Source organism: Rhinatrema bivittatum, chromosome 12 (assembly GCF_901001135.1).
Source record: "Rhinatrema bivittatum chromosome 12, aRhiBiv1.1, whole genome shotgun sequence".
Classification (NCBI taxonomy): Eukaryota; Metazoa; Chordata; class Amphibia; order Gymnophiona; family Rhinatrematidae; genus Rhinatrema; species Rhinatrema bivittatum.
The window spans coordinates 83,822,814-83,846,182 of NC_042626.1; the positions used below are offsets into that span (position 1 = coordinate 83,822,814).

At 46.9% G+C, this 23,369-nt stretch overlaps 1 protein-coding gene across 1 annotated transcript in view; it reads left to right on the forward strand.

The window, feature by feature from the left end:
- SNX11 (sorting nexin 11) overlaps nt 1-15,190 on the forward strand; it is a 313,669-nt gene extending 298,479 nt beyond the window's left edge. The window contains exon 9 of the transcript XR_003852223.1: nt 12,505-15,190. The gene's annotated coding sequence lies outside the window, so the exon portion shown is untranslated. The remainder of the gene's footprint in view (nt 1-12,504) is intronic.
- Nucleotides 15,191-23,369: the final 8,179 nt, after the last annotated feature.

Sequence of the window (23,369 nt, forward strand, 5' to 3'; positions counted from 1 at the left end):
AAGGGCTCCAGGGGCGATCCTGGAAACTACAGACCAGTTAGCCTGATTTCAGAGCCAGGAAAAATAGTGGAAAATATCAAAATCACAGAACATATAGAAAGACATGGTTTAATGGAACAAAGTCAGCATGGCTTTACCCAAGGCAAATCTTGCCTCACAAATCTGCTTCACTGTTTTGAAGGAGTTAGTAAACATGTAGATAAAAGTGAACTGGTAGATGTAGTGTATTTGGATTTTTTTAAGGCGTTTGACAAAGTTCCTCATGAGAGGCTTCTAGGAAAAGTAAAAAAGTCATGGGATAGGTGGCGATGTCCTTTCGTGGATTGCAAACTGGCTAAAAGACAGGAAACAGAGAGTAGGATTAAATGGACAATTTTCTCAGTGGAAGGGAGTGGGCAGTGGAGTGCCGCAGGGATCTGTATTGGGACCCGTACTTTTCAGTATATTTATAAATGATCTGGAAAGAAATACGACGAGTGAGGTAATCCAATTTGCAGATGATGTTGCGGTTCTGGCTGCGAGCACCACGGCAGGTCCTTACCTCCGGGCTCCCGAACCTGCTTCCGCTTCCAGAGGCCTGGTTGGCGGCCTGTTTGGCAGCGTCCCCGCTGGGGCCGCGCTGCTGCGAGCTCTTCCATGGACCCCTGGCTCCTAGGCGCGCGTGCGCGCCACTTGAGCGCTTTTCTAGGCCATTTCCCGCCAGTGGTGACTCCGCCCAACTCCTGACATCAGACGCCGCGGCTTTGATAAGTCGGCCGCGGTCATCCAGTCTTTGCCTTGCAACGGGTTAGCCTCCCGGTTTCCTGTTGCGCTGTGCCCTGGCGTGACTTGCTTCGCTCCGTTCCTGCTACAGTACCTGCTTGGTTCCTGCCTGCCTGCTACAGTACCTGGTTGGTTCCTGCTTGCTTGCTACAGTACCTGCTTGGTTCCGCCTGCCTGCTACAGTACCTGGTTAGTTCCTGCTTGCTTACTATTGTTCCTGCCTGGTTCCAGTACCCAAATCCTGCCACAGTTCCTGCCTGGTTCCAGTACCCAAATCCTGCTACAGTTCCTGCCTGGTTCCAGTATCCGAGTCTTGTTACAGTTCCTGCCTGGTTCCACAACCCGCCTAAGTCCCAGTGGCCGGGCCCCTACGGGCTCCTCCCGGGGGGACTTCGGCTTCCAAGGGTGAAGCCACCTAAGTCCCAGCGGTTGGGCTCCTACGGGCTCCTCCTGGGGGAGTACCAGCTTCCAGGGTGAAGAGCATCTACATCCTGCCTGAACATCTGCCTCCCGGCCTGCCATTCATTAGAGACATTGACCATCTTTCCCAGTCTCCAGCAGGTCGGCCCAAGGGTCCTCTAAACAGAGACTCCCATAACAGATTGCAAGGCCATGGACTCGGCGGATGAGCCCGTTCCCTTGGACTTGCCGGGGTTGGCCCAGCAGCTGCAATATCAACAACAGTACCTCGAAGTCCTTACTGGTTCGGTAGGGGAGTTGTCGGTCCGGTTGGATGCCAGGGCCTCGTCTGCCCCAGAACCAGCACTCGAGGACCAAGACTCGTCAGAGATCCAGCTGCCTGCACCCTCTCGTTACGTTGGTGATTTAAGGACCTGCCGCAGCTTCTTGAACCAATGTTTTGTACGGTTCTCCTTGTTGCCTCGGCCGTTTCCCTCGGATGCGGTGAAAGTGGCATTTATCCTGTCCCTGCTTGATGGGAGAGCCTTAATTTGGGCTTCTCCCCTCTGGGAAAACAATGATCCTTCGCTAACGCTAACGGACTTACAACAGTTCATCACGAACTTTTGCCAGGCCTTTGATGAGCCCGCCCAAGTAGCCACAGCTACATCTGACCTGCTGCAACTTTGTCAGGGGGCTCGCTCCTTGGCAGATTATGCAATGGAGTTTCGGACTTTAGCCCAAGAAGTAGGTTGACAAGATGGTAGTCTTAAGGCCATCTTCCTGGAAGCCTCTCCGGATGCATAAAGGATGAAATTGCTGCCCGAGATCTGCCGGAGGACCTCAACGCCTTGATTGAGATGGCTGCCTGCATTGACCACCGCCTACAATAATGGGCTAAGGAGCAACGCTCCTCTCACCATAGTCCGGACGCTCTCAACTGCGAACCTATGCAGCTGGGACGGGCCTCACTTTCTGCCGAAGAAAGGCAATGTCATCGTTCGTTGAAGTTGTGCCTGTATTGTGGCCTGAAGGGCCACTTCTTGGCACGCTGCCAGGAGCGTGCGGAAAATGCCAGAGCCTAGGAGGTCGGGAGGAGCTCCTCCTAGGCTGTGCTACAGCTCCTTAATGTACTGTCCCTGTTACCTTGGAATATCCTGGAGGCTCCTTTGAGACGATGGTGTTCCTGAATTCTGGAACCGGAGGTAATTTCATCCTGCAGGACTTAGTCTCCCAGTTGCGAATCCCTACGCATAGACAGGAGGTCTCGATACGAATTACCTCTATCCAGGGGACGCTTCTTCCAGGACCTGTCCAGATGTCCACAGCACCCATTACGGTCCGCACCGGGGCGATCCATTCGGAGGAGACAGCCTTCCTAGTGTTGGAGAAGGCTGTCCACCCTGTGGTGCTAGGGTTGCCATGGTTACAGAAACACTCACCCACGATTCAGTGGGATACGCTACAGATTGTCAAATGGAGTCCTTTTTGCCTAGCTAATTGTATGAAAGTGCCTCAGACTCCCGCACTTCCCTTGATGCATGCTGCCGTGGGTCCTCCTGCACCTTATGAGGACTTTACGGATGTATTCTCCAAGACCAAGGCGGAGATTCTTCCGCAGCATCGTCCGTATGACTGTGCTATAGACTATCGAGGCCTAAATTCCATTTCCAAGCGTGACCGCTACCCGCTCCCGTTAATCCCAGAGCTCCTTGATCGGCTTCAAGGAGCGAAGATTTTCACAAAGTTGGACTTGCGAGGAGCATACAATTTAGTCAGAATCCGTCCCGGAGATGAGTGGAAAACCTCGTTTAATACCCGAGACGGGCATTATGAGTACCTCGTGATGCCTTTCGGCTTATGTAATGCCCCGGCGGTGTTCCAGCACCTGATGAATGAGGTGTTACGGGACCTTTATTTATTTATATTTATTTAAGTTTTTTATATACCAACATTCAAGACGATTGTCCCATCATGCTGGTTCACAAGAAACAGGAGTGCAAATTAAAATAAACTTAACAACTTGAACAATAGTGCAGAAAAAGCAGTTACATGTAACAGGGAAATATAGAACTTGGAGTAAGAAGGAAAATGCAGATCAGATAATTACATATAATAACATTGTAAGAGGAGGCTCTTAATGGTATTGCAAGCGAAGTGTGTTGATTGATGGGAGTTAAGAAATGTTGGAGTTAGGAAAGGCCTGCGTGAATAGCCAGGTCTTGAGTCTTTTCTTGAAGATTGAGATGTTGGGTTCCATTCTAAGATCTGGGGGAATGGAGTTCCATAAGGTAGGACCGGCTGTGGAGAAGGCCCGATCTCTTAGCGTAATGTGTCTGGTGGTTTTGGCTGGTGGTACTTGAAGTGATCCTTTGTAAGCAACTCTTGTCGGTCTTGTTGAGTTGTGTAATCAGAGGGGGATGTGAAGATCAATTGGGGCTAGTTGATGGATGTTTTTGAATATGTTGAGAATGGCCTTGTAGATTATTCTGAAGTGGATGGGCAGCCAGTGGAGGGCTGCCCATCCACTTCAGAAGGTAAACACCTGCTTAATTGTTTACCTCGATGATGTGTTAATCTACTCCCAGGATCTGTCGTCGCACCGTCAGCATGTCCGTCAAGTGCTCCAGATACTTAGGGAGCATGGTCTGTACGCGAAGCTGGAAACATGTAGCTTTGAGAAGACGTCCCTGGCCAAGGGGTCTTAAAGCGTTGCAACGCTTCCTTGGTTTTTCCAATTTCTACTGTCACTTTATTCCTAATTACTCTTGTATTGTGGCCCCGTTAACTGCCCTCACCCAAAAGGGGGCTAATGCGGTGGAGTGGCCTGCTTCTGCCTGTCAAGCCTTTGAGACCCTTAAAGAACCCTCTTGTTAGACATCTGTCTTCGCCATCCAGATCCCAGCCGGCCCTTCGTGGTGGAAATTGATGCCTCCAATGTGGCCGTGGGGGCCGTACTGAGTCAGTACTCTGATTCTGGACAGCTGTTGCCCTGTTCATATTTATTTATTTATTTATTTATTTATTATTGATTGTTTATTTATTTATTTGTGGCTTTTATATACCGAACTTCGTAAAGAAACATCAGATCGGTTTACAATAGAACTTCAAAATTCAGCAACAAGAGCTTTACATAGAACTTATAAGAGAACAGTGAATAAAACTACAAAAATTAGAAATTAGGCTTAATGTAGAAACTTAGCTAGTGGTTATTGGTAAATATAGATAAATATAGATAACATTGGGAGAAATGTTTGGGTGCGGAAGCAGGAGGGAAAGATTGGGGGGAGGAGGGAGGGGGGAGATGGCAAGGATCTATTTACAATATATACATTTGAGTGTTTATATAAGTCATGACATAATTGTTAAGATAAATGCGATTGTGAGAGATAGACATCGTGGGGTAGATTTTAAAAAATAGCGCGATCGCGTACTTTTGTTCGCGCACCAGGCGCAAACAAAAGTACGCTGGATTTTATAAGATACGCGCATAGCCGTGCATATCTTATAAAATCCGGGATCGGCGCGCACAAGGCTGCCGATTTTGGGCAGTCTGCGCGCGCCGAGCCGCACAGCCTGCCTCCGTTCCCTCCGAGGCCGCTCTGAAATCGGAGCGGCCTCGGAGGGAACTTTCTTTCGCCCTCCCCTCACCTTCCTCTCCCTTCCCCTACCTAACCCCCCCCCCCCCCGGCCCTATCTAACCCCCCCCCCCCTACCTTTATCCATGGATTTACGCCTACTGGAGGCAGATGTAAATCCGCGCACGCGCCAGCGGGCTGCTGGCGCGCCAAGACCCGACCCGGGGGCTGTTCCGGAGGGTGCGGCCACGCCCCCAGAATGCCCCCGGGCCAGCGCCACGCCCCCGGCCCGCCCCCCAAACGCCGCATCACGCCCCCGAAATGCCGTGTCATTTGGCGATGCCCCCCCGACACGCCCCTTTTTAAAAGCCCCGGGACTTGCTCGCGTCCCGGGGCTCTGGGCGCGCCGGTGCGCGAGGGCCCGGCTCACGTAAATCCGGCCAGATTTACGCGGGCAGGGCATTTAAAATCCACCCACATATGCGAGACCAAGTATTTAGAACTGAAGGATCTGTCGGGGGTGGGGACATGGGAATGTGGTGCATTGAGGGGGGAGGGAGGGGACTTAGGGAGGGGAATTACAAGGGGCTGTGGGTGGGCTGAGAGGAGGGAAAGGAGGATGAACGGTTGTGTGGGAAGGGAGAGAATAAAGTCAGTAACAAGGATAGTGTTGAGAAGCACTATGGGTATGTTGAGGTGAAGAGCGCTATGAATAGTCCTTAGTGAAAAGCCATGTTTTGAGTTTTCGTTTGAATGTTTTATGGCATACCTTTTGGCGTAGGTCTACTGGCATGCTGTTCCAAAGGGTTGGCCCAGAGACTGAGAGTAGATGAGCTCTGGTGGAGGCAAGTTTAGTGGTTTTGTGCGAAGGGGTTTGCATGGTTGCATGATATTGGTGTCTTGAGGGTCTCTTGGCTTGGAAGTGTTGTATTTCTCGAGGAAATTCTCCCCGCCGAGAGCAACTACTGTGTTGGTGACAAGGAGTTGCTAGCCGTGAAACTTGCCCTGGAGGAATGGTGGGGGTCCCGGTTAGTGGCGGGATGCTGCTGGATATTGCAGGTTTAGTAGCCTGCGAAGGGATCATCTTGCTGGGGCGAGGCAGATGATTCCTTGGGGTGGGGTATTTGTGTTGATATTTTGGCTCTGGTGTTTGAATGACTAATAAAGCTGTGGCCTTGTTTTACTTCCAAATGCTGTTTCAGAGTATCATTTCATAACTGTGTTACTGTAAGGAGCCGAGGGGAGGGGACATTAGTCCTGGCTGCCCATATTATTGCCTTTTCTGTTTTGGTTTTTTTTTTACTAATTGATTTTGTTACTTTCTCTTCCCACTTCCTGTATTGCTTGGAGGTGACATTCCAATTTCACTGGGCACCTCCTGCCACAGCAACTCACTAGTTTAAATGCCTGATAATGTATGATCTGAATTTTTTACTTAGCATCCTCTTTCCTACCACAGACAGAAAAGGCCTTTGGATTGCATCAGGCACCTAAATGCCCCTGGAGACTTTTTGTTGTTGCAATGTCTAGATCTGTTCTCAAGTTGCAAATGGATTTTATTGTGATGTCAGATACATTTTGCATATTGTATGTTTAGTGGGTTGACTTTGTTTCCTGAAATTAAAGATGATGCCATGACTGTGTAAAGAAACTGATAACTGAGGTTCTCACAGGACAAGCAGTATGGTAGTCCTCACATATGGGTGACATCATCAGGTTGGAGCCCAATCACGGAACACTTTTGTCAAAGTTTCTAGAACTTTGACTGGCACCTACTGGACATGCCCAGCATGGCATTAACCCTGCATCCAGCAGGGGTCCCTCTTCAGTCTCTTTTTTTCCGCGTAGCTAGGAGCTCTCTAGAGATTCCTGACAGGAATTTTCCTCACGGAACTTCTTTCAAAATTTTCAAAATATTCTACCCCATAGGGGTCCCCCTATCGATATCCGTACTCCACGGTCGAAAGGTAAGGCTTTACCCTCGTTTGCGGTTGATTCCTGTCGAGTTTTCCCTTCGGGGCCTACCGGCCATCGACCGTACCGCAGCTACATTTTTATCGAAGCCATGGCGTCGGGTTTTCGTCGGTGCCCCGATTGTCCTCAGACAATGTCCATCACAGACCCGCATAGAGTTTGTGTATTGTGCTTGGGGTCCGACCATGACATCCTAACCTGCACCAAATGTGCCCAAATGAAGCCGAAGGGCTGTAAGACCCACTTAGTGAAGATGGAGTTTCTTTTTCATTCAAAACCCCCCGACTCCATCGACCGTTTCGACTTCGTCTGAGCTGGTGCCATCGACCTCTCGCCAGCAGCGGGACACCGGTGCTGCCCGACCGGCATCAACTACTCCAAAGGTGTCGACTTCTTCCTCATCGCCTCAGGAGAAGGACCGAGGAGAACATTGTGAAAAGCATCGACACCGGCATCGGAAGGCTCAGTCCGCTGATCCAGGCAAGCCCTCGGCATCGGCGTCGACAGAGCCACCAACAAAGAAATCCCATCCAGAGAAGGCCCCATCCTCCTCTGCAACCGGGTCTCCGAGGCATTCCCCACCTTCATCGGTGCAGGGAGCTGCAACTCCACTTTCACCGGTGGACCCTCCGGCTACGCCAGTGCTGCCTCCTACTCCGGTGCCGGGGTTCCACGCCCCAGGTTTCCGCGAGGAATTGGATCGGATGATCTAAGAGGCCATCGGTAAGGCACTTCAGAGCTCCAACCTCCATTGGCACCGGCACCGACACCGATGCCAGCTCCAGTCACTGACCCGATGCCCACGGTGCTTGCACCACTTCTAGGCAGACTGGATGTGCTGATCAGTGCTCTTCCACCGGTGGAACTGAGAGTACCGGTGTGTCCACTGCCTTCTACGCCAATACCTTTGTCATCGGAAGATGAAGAAACACCGATACCCATACCGCCGACTGGAATCTTGCCACCGATTCACCCGTCAATGTCGCCGGTTCCATCGGTGCCTTTACTGCCATCGGTACTGCATCGTCCTCCATCGGTGCCACCATCGATGCTGTCGGTGCCACCGTCAATGCCATCGGTGCCGCCATCGATGCCATTTGGTGCCTCCTCTGGTACCATCGATGTCTAGGCCTGATCCTTCAGGACTAATGCTGTTTCTTCCCTCTGGTGATCCTATGGGAGCTGGGGACCATCCTTACGATCCTTGGACCGATGACTCTTCCCAGGATTCTAATGATTTTGCCTTCAGAGCCCTCTCACCCTGAGGAAAGATGACGCTCTCCTCCAGAGGATCTCTCCTTTATTAATTTCATAAAGGAAATGTCTGAAATGATTCCATTTCAGCTTCAGACAGAAGAGGACTCGAGGCACAAAATGCTGGAAGTACTCCAGTTTCTTGATGCCCCAAAGGAATTCATGTCTATTCCTATTCATGAAATCCTAATTGACCTGCTGAAAATGAATTGGGAGCACCTAGGTTTGGTACCACCTGTCAACCGAAAGACAGATGCCACCTACCTTGTCCAGGCAGCCCCTGGCTTTCAAAGAACACAACTGGATCACCATTCTGTGGTTGTGGAGTCAGCCCAGAAGAAGGCACGATGTTCTAAACCTCATTCCTCCATACCTCCAGGAAAAGAGCAGAGGTCCCTGGATGCTTTTGGTAGGCGTGTCTTCCATGGCTCAATGCTCATTTCTCGCATTGCTTCCTACCAGTTATACATGACCCAGTATAACAGGGACCTGTTCAAGAAGATCCAAGATTTCTCTGAATCTTTACCAGAATAATTCCAGGATCCACTCAATGCTCTGGCTCAAAAAGGCCTAGATGCTGGCAAGCACGAAGTGCGCGCTGCCTATGATATTTTTGACACTGCCTCCAGAGTGTCTGTAGCGGGGATTAGTGCAAGAAGGTGGGCCTGGCTGAAGTCCTCAGACCTATGACCAGAGGTGCAGGACCAGTTAGCAGACCTACCCTGCGCCGGAGATAATCTCTTCAGGGACAAAATCTGGGAAACAGTGGCACAGCTAAAGGACTACCATGAAACGCTGTGCCAACTTTCCTCAGTTCCCTCTGATTTCCCGCCCACTTCTAAGAGGACATTCCGAAGGGACTCTAAGTGACCGTCTTCAAGCCATGGAGATATTATCCTCCTGCCGCTCGAGGTCTTCCTTCCAGACCTTACCAGAAGGGTCAGCCCAGGCAAGCCCGACCTCAAAAGACCCAGCCAGCCCCTCAACTGGGCCTAGCTGCTGGATTTTGACTCCTTGCTGGAGAGTATAAGCCAACCTCCCCTACTGTCCGTACCAGTCGGCGGTCGACTGTACCATTTCATCAACATATGGCACACGATCACCTCAGACCAGTGGGTACTTGCTGTACTGACCCAAGGCTACCACCTCAACTTCCTATCGGTACCAGCAGACTCCCCACCTCGGCCGACGTGGGGATCATCCAAACCACTCCTCTCTTCTGGAAGAGGAGGTATCAACCCTCCTGAAATCCCGGGCAATAGAAACCAGTGCCCCTCTCGCAGCAAGGGCAGGGGTTCTATTCCAAGTATTTCCTTATCCCAAAAAAGTCAGGTGGCATTCGTCCAATACTGGACCTGCATGGTGACCTTGGGCTCTCTACTGCCTCTTCTACAAAGAGGAGATTGGCTTTGCTCTCTAGATCTTCAGGATGTGTATACACACATCTCGATCACTCCGTCCCACCACAAATTCCTTCGTTTCCTGGTCGGCCCCCGGCATTTTCAGTACTGGGTACTGGAGTCTTCACCAAGTGCCTCGTAGTCGTAGCAGCCTATCTGAGATGTCGGGGCATCCATGTCTACCCTTATCTTGACGATTGGCTGATAAGGGCTCCGACTCAGATGGATGCATTAGCCTCCTTACGTTTCACTATCCATACGTTGCTGTCTCTAGGGTTCCTGATCAACTACCCCAAGTCCAGCCTAGTTCCATCTCAAACCCTATCCTACAAAGGAGCTGACCTCGACACCATGCAGGCAAGAGCATTCCTCCCTCAGGACCCAAGCTTGTACTCTCATATTCCTCGCACAATGCCTCCAGAATCGGCATTTTTTCGACAGCTCATCATTTTCTCATTTTGCTGGGTCACATGGTGTCCACTGTACATGTCACTCCAATGACATGCCTCGCCATGAGAGTCATGCAGTGGACTAAAGTCCCAGTGGACTCAGGCTTACCAGCCAATGTCCAGCATTGTCCACGTTTACCAAGCAGCTTCGCCTATGGCCTTGCCTGGTGGATGCAGCTCTCCAACCTCCTTCAAGGCCTTCCCTTTCAGGTTCCAGAGCCTCAAACTGTCCTAATGACAGACGCCTCCAATCTAGGTTGGGGTGCTCATGTCAACGACCTACAGACTCAGGTTCCCTGGTCTCCAGAGGAAGCCAAACATCAGATAAATTTTTTGGAGCTTCGCGCGATCAGATATGCCCTCAGAGTCTTTCAGGATTGCCTTTCAAACAAGACCATCCTGATTCAAACCACAACCAGGTAGCGATGTGGTACATCAACAAGCAAGGGGGAACGGGCTCCTACCTTCTGTGTCAAAAAGCTGCACAGATATGGGAGTGGGCTCTTTCCCACTCAATGTACCTCAGAGCGACCTACTTGGTGGGCGTGGACAATGTTCTGGCAGACAGGTTGAGCCGGACCTTCCATCCGGACAAATGGTCTCTCAACCCTGCAGTAGCGGACACAATCTTCCAACATTGGGGGTATCCACATATAGACCTCTTTGCGTCTCTCCACAACCGCAAAGTAGAGAACTTCTGCTCGCTCACTTGCAGCTGCCACTCGCAGCCGAGACATGCTTTCGCCCTCTCATGGTCCAGCAGTCTCCTCTACGCGTACCTCCCACTTCCACTCATATCAAAGACTCTCGTGAAGTTATGAAGGGACAAGGGCTTAATGATTCTGATAGCCCCTCACTGGCCACGCCAAGTCTGGTTCCCAATTCTCGAGGATCTATCAGTTCGCTGGCGCATCCCTCTAGGGAAAGATCCGCTTCTGATAACTCAGAGCAATGGATGCCTGCGCCACCCCAACCTCCAGGCCTTGTCGCTGACGCCTGGATGTTGAAAGGTTAATATTTCAACCCCTTAACCTTTCGGAGTCAGTATCTCGAGTCCTAGTAGCATCACGAAAGCCTTCCATGAGACGCTCTTATCGTTCTAAGTGGAAAAGGTTTACGGTCTGGTGCACGTCCATGTCCATAGACCCCTTCACTTGTTCCACTGCGAAGTTTCTGGACTATCTCTGGCATTTGTCAGAATCAGGTCTGAAAACTTCCTCTATAAGAGTGCATGTCAGTGCGGTAGCCGCCTTCCATAATGGAATAGGAGATGTTTCTATTTCAACACAGCCCTTCATGAGAGGGTTGCTCCACCTGAAACCTCCATTGTGTCCTCCGGCTTCCCACTTGGGAACTTAACGTGGTCTTAGGGCGGATCATGAAACCTCCATTTGAGCCTCTCCACTCCTGAGAACTCCGCTATCCTCACCTGGAAAGTAATTTTTCTTCTCGCTATAACATCTGCTCATAGAGTTAGTGAGTTACAGGCATTAGTCACCTAACCGCCTTACACTAAAATTCTACATGACAGAGTGGTCCTCTGTACACACCCTAAGTTTTTACCAAAGGTAGTGTCAGAATTTCATCTTAATGAATCCATCGTCTTACCTACTTTCTTCCCAAGGCCCCATTCAAACCCAGGAGAAAAGGCTCTACATTCCCTGGACTGCAAATGTGCCCTAGCCTTTTATCTGGAGTGCACGTCAGCCCACAGAAGGTCCACTCAATTATTTGCTTCTTTCGATAACATCAAATTGGGAAATCCAGTGGGAAAAACAGACCCTTTCCTCCTGGTTGGCAGACTGTATCTCCTTTTGCTACCAGCAAGTGGGCATTCCGCTACAAGACCGTGTGAAAGCACACCCTGTTAGGGCCATGGCAACCTCTGTGGCAGGATGATACTTGTTGATATTTGTAAGGCTGCGACCTGGAACTCTCTCTATACCTTCGCAGCCCATTATTGCTTAGATAAGGCTGGCCGGCAAGATTCTGTTTTTGGCCAGTCTGTTCTATGCAACTTATTCTCAGCTTATCTACCCAACATCCTTCAAGGGTTTTCAGGATGCCCTCTTACCCAATTCACCCCTGTTGTTGTGCCTGTTGCATGTCTTTGGGTGCATTTGGTGCATTGCTCGGGCATCCTCAGCTCGCTACTCACCCATATGTGAGGACTACCATCCTGCTTGTCCTGTGAGAAAGCAGAGTTGCTTACCTGTAACAGGTGTTCTCACAGGACAGCAGGATGTTAGTCCTCATGAAACCCGCCCGCCACCCCGCGGAGTTGGGTTCTCTTGTGATTTTATTTTATTTTTTCGCACTTACTTTTTGCTATACACGAGACTGAAGGGGGACCCCTGCTGGATGCAGGGTTAATGCCATGCTGGGCATGCCCAGTAGGTGCCAGTCAAAGTTCTAGAAACTTTGACAAAAGTGTTCCGTGATTGGGCTCCATCCTGATGATGTTACCCATATGTGAGGTCTAATATCCTGCTGTCCTGTGAGAACACCTGTTACAGGTAATCAGCTCTGCTTTATACCACACTTTCGAATCTCAGAAACAATTGAAAGTGATGGGGTAAAATTCCATTGAACATTTAAATTAAGTCCTGAAGAATAAATTTGCCAAAAACACATATGAGACTTCCTCAAATTGATGGTCTGCTCTCCCATTTGTTCCTGTACTCCCAGACACCTTCTAAACAACTTCTTCTAGATGTCTAACCTGGCAACTTTGTCTGTTATAAAGTGTTCCAGTAAAGAAAACCTGTTTATGGTCTAAGTAGGAAGGCCCTTACCAAGTGCTATTGGTCAGTCACTCAGCCTTAAAATTACAGGGACTTGATCAGTGGATGCATGCCAATCACTGCAAATGTCTTACAAACCAGAGCCACAGATCTTTATTGACCAACCAGAGACTGTTTCTATTTAGTCCACTGGAGTGGCCCCTTTGCAGCCCAGCGGAGCCACTGAGAACATCGTCGATGACAGTGAAGTACACCTGGCCCTGCAGAGATCCAAACAAGCCGGTGCATCTAGTTCTCACTTGTGCCCTGACACAGCCGGGTGTCCCCTGGAGTCAGACACTGCCTCATCGGAACTAAGGCATCTTCTGGATCTGATGCATCATTCAAACTAAACACTTTGAAGTGTCCCCAACCACATGGATCCTCCAGATAATGGCCATGTTCTCCCATCTGGTCCCATAGGTTGAGCCTTGGGACGGCTTTGCTGTCTCGACTTGCTGTAAGATCAAGGTCCATGGTCAAGATTCTGTCTATATTCCTGATCTTGTTTCTTTTGCCTGCTAATTCCACTGATCTTCATCTTTACCGATATCAAGTTGTCCAGCTGTTCCATTCCACCATCTCACTCAGAGTGGCTTAGTGCCAACATGACTGTGACTGACTTTGCCAACATGTTTCCCTGCTTTCCCTGTTAATCTTATACTTGCAGATTGGGGAGAATTTCTGTAAGATGCCAGTCATCTGTCAATGAAGGAGTCCATCTGTAATGTCCTGCATATTTCAGTCCATGAGCCTGCGTCAAGCCTATGGCCCAATTATTCAATGACGTCTAATTCAAATATGAACAGTTCTGATGATTAGCCCCTATGCCAAAACATTCTTTATGCCCAACCCTGAAGGACAGGTCACTTTTGATGACACCTGTTTGTCAACAAAGGCCTCTTTATAACTACTTTCCATGTTCCTCAGCTTGTGGACCTATGGATGACCCACATGTGAAGATACCAAAGGTAAACTGGAATGGGACAGATGACTCACTACCCCGAGATCATAGGGGTTATATAACTATGTGGCAATGACAAGGTCTCTATTTCATCACTGGGAGCAGAACCTTTAAAAGACTTTATGCTAACATTACAACTTGCTTTACCATGGGCTATGTGACTCTTCATTTCTTCTTCTTTCATCACATTCATGACCATAATGACAATCTGTACTCTCTTTTTCCCACCATGACATTCATCCTCATCATGTATCAGAAATGGAATGCATACGCCCTTAAAGCAAGATGATTGGAGTAAATTTGTCATCTTTTCCTCCCAAGCCCTTGGTGTCCATGAACTTGAGAATTTCTCCTTAACATTTCCATTAATATTTAAAGTATAGCCAGCCAACTGGAACTGCCATGCAGCAAGAAATCTCATCCTTATCTAGCGTGATTCTGAACAATTGTATGGCCATAGACCATGTTACCAGCAAAAAAAATGAAGTGTATGCCAGGTCATAATATCTCCTGCTGGGTCTACATTGACAAACAAGGGGCTATTCAAAATTCAGCCCCTATCTTGAGTTAATGACCAACCAGGCCCATGACTTAAGTATTGGGGTTTAGAAAAGCAAATTGCTTATTTCATACTTCTGATTGGAGTTGGATTGGTTATTATATATATATGTGTTTTCTTGTGCAATTTATGACTTTCTGCATGAAGAATCTTGACTGAGTCCCCCATCACCCTTGTGGCAGTGGGAACCCATCCAGCGCCTTCACCACCTTTGGAGATTATGGAAATGTCCTCTAATGGTCCACATAGAGTTTGAATGGTTGCCTGAGTAGATGCAGGGAGAACTTTCCCAGGATTTTTACCTTGTAATATAGTTTAAGATTAAGACAGATGATAGCATAAGATGAAGGGACTGTTGTAAATTTTGGAATCCAGTTTTCGATCCGTTGTTAGTTATACTGATATCTGTCTTAAAGATCGGAGACTGCATTGTAGAATTAGGATAAGATAGCTGCTGGAAATTACAAAATGCTAGAGAACCAAAGATGACATATGGCTATTGCATGCTAGGATTTAATTCAATATATATTTCTTTAGAGGTTAAATTTTACCTTGTATAGAAGTAAATTTTTTACTAGTTAAGTTGACCATTAGGACACATAGATAAAATGTAAGCTTATGTTACAAGAATTAAGTATACATTTTAGGAATCTAATAAATATTGAGATATTTTGTTGCTGATTGGCTGAGAGCTTGCTATCAATGTTTCTGGATCATATTTAAAATGTTAATTTTATCTGTGACACTCAGAGCGCTCCAGGTTTGGTCAATGATTGTAACCTGCTTATTACTTTGCATGCAAATTGATAAACTCAATAAAATAGGAACCTTAACTGGCCTCATCTCATTGCATGGCATTACAAATTTTTCTTTAAGTTTTTAACATAGACTTCAGCTGAGGTATATAAAGCCTATTTAGAGGCCTACAATAAATTCCCTGAAGGGATTTTCCACAAGAGTAAAGAGGCAAGGGCAGGTGCTGAGGAAGGTGGAGGAAGAGATGGGGCAGATATTGGGGAAGAGACATAAGTCAGATGCTGGGGAGGAAGCTATGGCAATTGCTGGAGAAGGAAGACAAGACGGGGCAGAGAGATATGCTAGATTTTTGGAGGCAAGGGATAATATATGAAGGGATGAGAAAGGAAGCATTATAGGGAAGAGGATATAGCGATGGAACAATATGGGATAGGAGACAGAAAAGAAATGGAAGGACTGGAGAGAGGAAAACGGAGTGGAGGGTGGGTGAAACAGCTGAAAGATGTGACGAAAGCTATGGGAGGATTGAGAAAAGATGCAAACCAAATAGAGAAAGGCAAACACCAATCTTGGTCTCTGGTGGCAGCATTATGTGAACAGCACCCGATTGGAACCATCCTCTTGCACAGTTGCAAAGTTATGTGCACAGCAGCCTACATATCTGCACGCCCCTCAGAAAAAAATAGAAGGAACATTACTTTTATTAGGCTAAGAAACGTTTAACCAGCCAAGTATGCAATATGAAAGCAAGGAAAAAGTACAGAAAGATGGGAAAGAGGTATATCATGGAGCGTAAAGAAGCTGAACACAGCTTCAGTAGGGGAAGCTCCTGGATTTCTGTATTATGAAGCTGCTCTATTAATATCTGCACCATAAAATGAGAGTTGCACAGCTCTGCTCTGACCGCAATACCACCCCCAGGCACCGCAATACAATTTGGAAACAATACGATGGAAATGTTTAATGTGCTCGACCCATCTGTGCTGCATATTTCTCCAGCTCTCCCTGAGAATCTCCACGCTACCTCCAATATTGTAAATCACCTTCCCAGTGCACACCGACTGCTACTGGAAGCACAGCACAGGTTCATGCAAAGTGCACAGGGAGGGGGAAGCACAAAGGCAGGAAGCTCTGCATTTCTATTTATTGCAAAAGCAGGTTTTGCTCCCTTATCATGTAAAAGGAATATTACTGAGGTATGATCCCACGTGCTATACCCTGGCTCTGCTTAGCTTGTTTATAATGTTTAGCAGAAAGGGATTAGCTTCTTAGCAGACAAGACTGTCACCTGGACCAAAGTGGGAGGGGATGGTAAAATGAAGGAACGAAGGGAAAGAAATGAAGAGAGTTGTATGGAGCCAATGAAAGAAAGACTTATTAAATTGTTAAGATTGTTCTAGTGAGAGGAAGGATGCCAGTGGCGGAGCTGTCAGTGTGTTACATCAGGGGCTCACAGAGGGGTATCTATGGCAACAGCTCCTAGCTTCATTTCCCGGATGCCTCTAGGGGGTGTCACAGCCAGATCCACCTGCTTCTCACCCTCCCCTTGCTAGGGTCATGCTAAGGTCGGCAGAATAAATGAAGAGGGGTGTTAATGATCTGTTTACAGGCTGTTTATGCTCTGTGTGTGTCAGGGGCACTCACATTTACAGAGATCATTATGCTTGTAATTAGACGGCACCACTGCTAGATATTTAACTCCTTTTCCTTTTAAATTAGCATTTTAATAACATTCTTCGAGCAGAGAAACAAAATGACCATTTTTCACAGACAAACTTCTAGCTCTAGGTACAACTTTAATAGCAAAGTTGCCAGTAGGAAAAAGTCCACCGCTACCCCCTCCCATTCCCTGTTTAATAACCCAAATGTTTTAGATGTAATTCTGCCTGAGGAAAGGTGCGCTAAGCATTTTGCCCAGGCCCTCCCATTCTTCAGCATTGCCAACTTTCCCTATATTAGGAGGGCCTCTGTTTCTGGGGTGTCCTTTCTTACCTATTAATAGCTTTCAGTACTTGACAAATCACCGTTTAAAGTGCTGAGGAGGGACAGCCCTTCATCTGTGGCTGAAAATACTAAATCAAGTAATGTTTTAGGGGGATGGAGCAGAAACGTTATCCAAAGTGAGGAACTCTGCATCTAAACCAGGAAGGAATGGTAATCAGACTGATGACTGCAAAGCTTCATCGGCAACAACATTTAAATTCTCTACCTTCTGAAGTCAAACTATTTATTCTCTCGTTTCAGCTTCTCCTGACATTTCAGGAGGCCAGAGCATGAGGAAAATAGGGCATACATTGCTGCACCTACAACCAGCTCTCCATGCACGATAGCGGCTACCACAATAACCTGCATGCAACAAATTACTTTCCTTCACACACAGCGTGTGTAAACCTCCTCCACAGACCAGCCTGTGCTGCCCAGCTTACAACAGCATCTCATTAGGAATTGTCATTAACTGCATCTCATTTTGAATTTTAAAACTGAAGGGAAAGAAAGGGAAGGACAAACCCAAGTATAACTGCTCTCTGCCTCCACTCCCATACTCTTCTGTAACAGGCGAGCAAACTTTCCCGATGAATTCAGTTAATCTTTCTCAGAAGTCTTAGCATGGACAGCAAGTAGTAAAATACTCCAACACTTCATGTGACAACATTTACTGGGAATGGAGAATGGATTATCTCTAGCCCTCTTTCTTTTAAAATGCATTGATGAGAACTGGATGCTGCTTAAGTGTCACAGTGAACATGGAATCCGCAACATTCTACAATGTCTGCTTTTCCTTCATACTGTGCTAAATTTCTTGTTAAGTTATTGATTTCCATGATTTAAAATTACTGACTTTATCAGATTTTACATTTTTAATTGTGATCTTTTTCTTGTAATATTTTCTTTACGTGTATAGGAGTGTTTCGTATCTCTGGGGTTATGGTTAGGTTTGGTTATGTATTAGAACTGCTGATAACTATTATCAATTATAAATTGCTTACAGCTTATTTTATTTATTAAAAAAAATTATAAACCATTTTAGACCAGTTTACATAGTCACAGTGATTAAAAACCCCCCACTTAAAACAAGCCATCATAGCTCTTGCATATGATTCTGTGCAAGTACAGATCCCAAAATAACCCACAATAGCTTTTGAAATTAGATGACACAAAAGTGCAAGATAAATTAATAAAATAAAGGTACCTCTCTTTCGGGCCGATACAGTAAAAAACGCGGGAGAGCGGGCGAGTGCCCGCTCTCCCAGCGCGCGCACAGGACACTCTCCTGTGCGTGCGATACAGTAAGTTAATTTATTTAAATTAGGCCCGGCAGTAAAAAGAGGCGCTAGAGACACTAGCGCGTCCCTAGCGCCTCTTTTTGAACAGGAGTGGCGGCTGTCAGCGGGTTTGACAGCTGACGCTCAATTTTGCTGGCGTCAGTTCTCGAGCCCGCTGACAGCCACGGGCTCGGAAACCGGACGCCTGCAAAATTGAGCGTCTGGTTTTCGGCCCATCAGCCACCGGCCGAATTAAAATTTTTATTTTTTTTTTTAACTTTTTTTTACTCTTCGGGACCTCCGACTTAATATTGCCATGATATTAAGTTGGAGGGTGCACAGAAAAGCAGTTTTTACTGCTTTTCTGTGCACTTTCCCTGTGCCAGAAGAAAATAGCACCGACCTTTGGGTCGGCGCTAATTTCTGAAAGTAAAACGTGCAGCTTGGCTGCACGTTTTACTTAGTGAATCGCGCGCGCATACCTAATAGGGCCCTCAACATGCATTTGCATGTTGAGGGCCCTATTAGGTGCCGCGGGTTGGACGCGCGTTTTCCTCCCCTTACTGAATAAGGGGTAAGGGAAAACGCGCGTCCAATTGCAGTACTGTATCGGCCTGTTTGCAAATTAAAGATAACTTAAAATTACAGTACTCCAAAATAAAGTGCAGATCTATGATACGTTGTAACTTTTGAAATGCACAAAAAATGAAAGCAGCTTTTCCTGTAATGAATATTTCTGCTTTCTGTTTCTGACAGTTTTATATAGAGGTACTTGCTTTTTTTCATCTGCCTTTTACATTCATTTTATAGCAGTTCTAGGAACCTCAGAATTTTGTTTGTAAAGTCTTTCCAAACAAACTTAATAAAAGGTGTAGGTTATAATACAATGTATCTGCTGCTTCTTCACCACAAATACACCGTGAATTCTGGATGCAGAATTTGCTCTGCAAGATGATGTTTATAATCATGGGATTCAATTAGATTATGCCCCCCCCCCCCCCCAACACACACACACACACATACGGTGAAAGATCTCCATTTCTTCAACAAATCAAGTGCACACAATCCGTTCTACAGCAGCTGACAAAGAAACTTTGGAGGTTCTTCCAACATGACATCATACATTACAAATTGGCTTATGAGTTTATACAAACACAGACCACAAAAGATTAACAGCAATAGAGATGTGAATCGTGTCCTCGATCGTCTTAACGATCGATTTCGGCTGGGAGGGGGAGGGAATCGTATTGTTGCCGTTTGGGCGTGTAAAGTATCGTGAAAATCGTTAAAATCGTGAGCCGGCACACTAAAACCCCCTAAAACCCCCCCCCGACCCTTTAAATTAAATCCCCCACCCTCCCGAACCCCCCCCCAAATGCCTTAAATTACCTGGGGGTCCAGCGGCACACTAAAACACGGCATACTAAAACCCCCTAAAACCCACCCCGACCCTTTAAATTAAATCCCCCACCCCCAAATGCCTTAAATTACCTGGGGGTCCGTAGCCTTAAATTACCTCCGTAGCGGCGGTCCGTAGCTAAATCGGGGGAAGGGGGAGAGGAGGAAAAGCGGCACACTAAATCGTGTAGTCATCAGCCGGCGCCATTTTGCAAAATGGCCACCGCAAAATGGCGGCGGCCATAGACCAAAACGATTCGACGCAGGAGGTCGTTCCGGACCCCCGCTGGACTTTTGGCAAGTCTTGTGGGGGTCAGGAGGCCCCCCCCAAGCTGGCCAAAAGTTCCTGGGGGTCCAGCGGGCGTCCGGGAGCGATTTCCTGCCGCGAATCGTTTTCCGTACGGAAAATGGCGCCGGCAGGAGATCGACTGCAGGAGGTCGTTCAGCGGGGGTCCGGAACCCTCGCTGAACGACCTCCTGCAGTCGATCTCCTGCCGGCGCCATTTTCCGTACGGAAAACGATTCGCGGCAGGAAATCGCTCCCGGACGCCCGCTGGACCCCCAGGAACTTTTGGCCAGCTTGGGGGGGCCTCCTGACCCCCACAAGACTTGCCAAAAGTCCAGTGGGGGTCCGGAACGACCTCCTGCGTCGAATCGTTTTGGTTTATGGCCGCTGCCATTTTGCGGCGGCCATTTTGCAAAATGGCGCCGGCTGAAGACTACACGATTTAGTGTGCCGCTTTTCCTGCTCTCCCCCTTCCCCCGATTTAGCTACGGACCGCCGCTACGGAGGTAATTTAAGGCTACGGACCCCCAGGTAATTTAAGGCATTTGGGGGGGGGTTTCGGGAGGGTGGGGGATTTAATTTAAAGGGTCGGGGTGGGTTTTAGTGTGCCGTGTTTTAGTGTGCCGTGTTTTAGTGTGCCGCTGGACCCCCAGGTAATTTAAGGCATTTGGGGGGGGGGGGTTCGGGAGGTTGGGGGATTTAATTTAAAGGGTCGGGGGGGGGTTTTAGGGTGTTTTAGTGTGCCGGTTTTCCTGCCCTCCCCCTCCCCCGATTTACGATTTTTTGAAGATAAATCGGGGGAATTGGTATTGTATCGTGGCCCTAACGATTTAAAATATATCGGATGATATTTTAAATCGTCAAAAAACGATTCACATCCCTAAACAGCAAACACATTTGTGGAGGTCTAGGAGGGAAAGAGATCCATGTAGCTATCTTACAGCTGAAGACCAGAAATTAAATAATGCTGGACAAAACTAAAAAAGTATCAAGTTTGAAGTATTCTCATGAGTGCATCTCTAGTAGATATTAGACATACGGAGGAATAGGGAAGAGCACTTCATGTTAAACTTTGAATGAACGTGCACAGAAGTTACAGTTTTTTAAAAAATACTGTTGCATAACTTTGCTGTCTAAGGCAGCAAAGCACTAAAGGATATCAAATGAAGATCAGGCATCAGATGACCTACCAATAATTAAGCTACAATGTATCTTTTTAAATATAACATTTTCCTTCCATTTACAATCATTTGTCAAAGATTTAAATTGTAATCTATGTAAATATTTTACAATGTAGATATTCCATAGCTATGCAGCAGAAATGTAAACTTTAGATCAAAGAGTGCCATATGCCCTCACCTGCAGTAACCTTGCAAATGACTTAGCATTTCTATATTTATTCATTCATTTAACAAAGACCAGTTATAGAAAAGGATATTGGGAATGTACTGAAGTTAGCAGAACATTTCCTTCTGAAGAATTTGATATGTACAGAAATAAAAGATTTAATATGGTTATGGTGTCAGATTTTTGCTGTATTTTAGAGTTTGCTCATTCTGAGTACTTTCAATCTGTTATCATAGAATTAGTTTCAGTACTGAGAACTCAGCCTTGTTAAAAAGAAGAAACATGATTAAACAAGCCAGAGAAAGGTACAGAAAAAATATTTTATATACAAAGCTGAACTTGCATGCTCGTTACTTCCTGACAACTGAAACAATTCTGAAAGAATTAAGAATAATGTGATTTTTCTTGTTTATATGAAATGTCTTCAAGAATAATATTCCTGTCTATAAGTGCAGAGAGGAAATTGTGGATATTCCTGAGCAATGAGGACAGAGACAGGGAATCACGGGGAACCTTTGTGTAACAACCACAGAGAGAGGAGGAATCACAGATATCCCTGCATGTAACGACAGCAGAAAGAGGACAAATCACAAATGTCGGTATAAAAAAACAAATAAAAAAATAAAATAAATATCCCTGTGTGTAACAACAACAGAGAAAGGAGGAATCACGGATATCCCTACATGTAACGAGGGCAGAGAGAAGAGGAATCACAGATATTCCCACATGTAACGACAGCAGAGATAAGGGGAATCACAAATATCCCCATGTGTAACAACAGCAGAGAGGAGGAATCACAGATATCCCCGCATGTAACAACAACAGAAAGAGGACGAATTCCGGATTTCCCTGTGTGTAACAACAGCAGAGAGAGGAGGAATCACGGATATCCCTATATGTAACGAGGGCAGAGAGAGAGAAGGAATCACGGATATCCCCGCATCTAAGGAGGGCAAATAGAGGGAGAATTATGGATATCCCTGCATGTAACAACAGCAGAAAGAGGACGAATTCCGGATTTCCCTGTGTGTAACAACAGCAGAGAGAGGAAGAATCACAGATATCCCCACATGTAACAACAGCAGAAAGAGGAGGAATCACGGATATCCCCGCATGTAACAAGGGCAGAGAGAGGAGGAATCACAGATATTCCCACATGTAACGACAGCAGAGATAAGGGGAATCACAGATATCCCCATGTGTAACAGCAGAGAGGAGGAATCACAGATATCCCCGCATGTAACAACAACAGAAAGAGGACGAATTCCGGATTTCCCTGTGTGTAACAACAGCAGAGAGAGGAGGAATCACGGATATCCCCGCATGTAACAAGGGCAGAGAGAGGAGGAATCACAGATATTCCCACATGTAACAACAGCAGAGAAAGGAGGAATTACAGATATCCCTGTGTGGAAAGACGGCAGATAGATGGGGATTCACGGATATCCCCGCATTTAACAACAGCAGAAAGAGGAGGAATCATGGATATCCCCGCATGTAACAAGGGCAGAGAGAGGAGGAATCACAGATATTCCCACATGTAACAACAGCAGAGAAAGGAGGAATTACAGATATCCCTGTGTGTAAAGACAGCAGATAGATGGGGAATCAAGGATATCCCCGCATCTAAGGAGGGCAAATAGAGGGAGAATCACGGATATTTCTGCATGTAACAAGGGCAGATATAGGGGGAATCACGGATATCCCTGCGTGAAATGAGGGCAAATAGGGAATCACGGATATCCCTACATGGAACAAAAGCAGAAAGAGGGATAATAACGAGAGGTATCACGGCTATCCCTGCAACACCACCAGAAAGTGAATCACAGATCCTTGCATGTAACAAGTAGAGAGACAGGAAATTGCAGATATCTCTGCATATAATGAGGGCAGAGAGATAAGGAATCATAGATATCCCTGTGTGAAATAAGGGCAGAGTGGTGGATTTGTGGACCTCCATGCGTGTAATGTGAGCAGCATGATTCACAGATATCTGTCTTTGTAACAAAGGCAGAGAGGGAATCATATATACTGCTGCTTGTAATGATGGCAGAGAGAGAATTACAGATATCCCTGTGTATAAAGAGGATGGAAAGCAGGGGAATCACAGATATGCCTGTGTATAATGAGGGTAGATGGGGGGAATATTGGATATCCCTGTGCATAACCAAAGTAGAGAGAGGGGCAATCACTGATA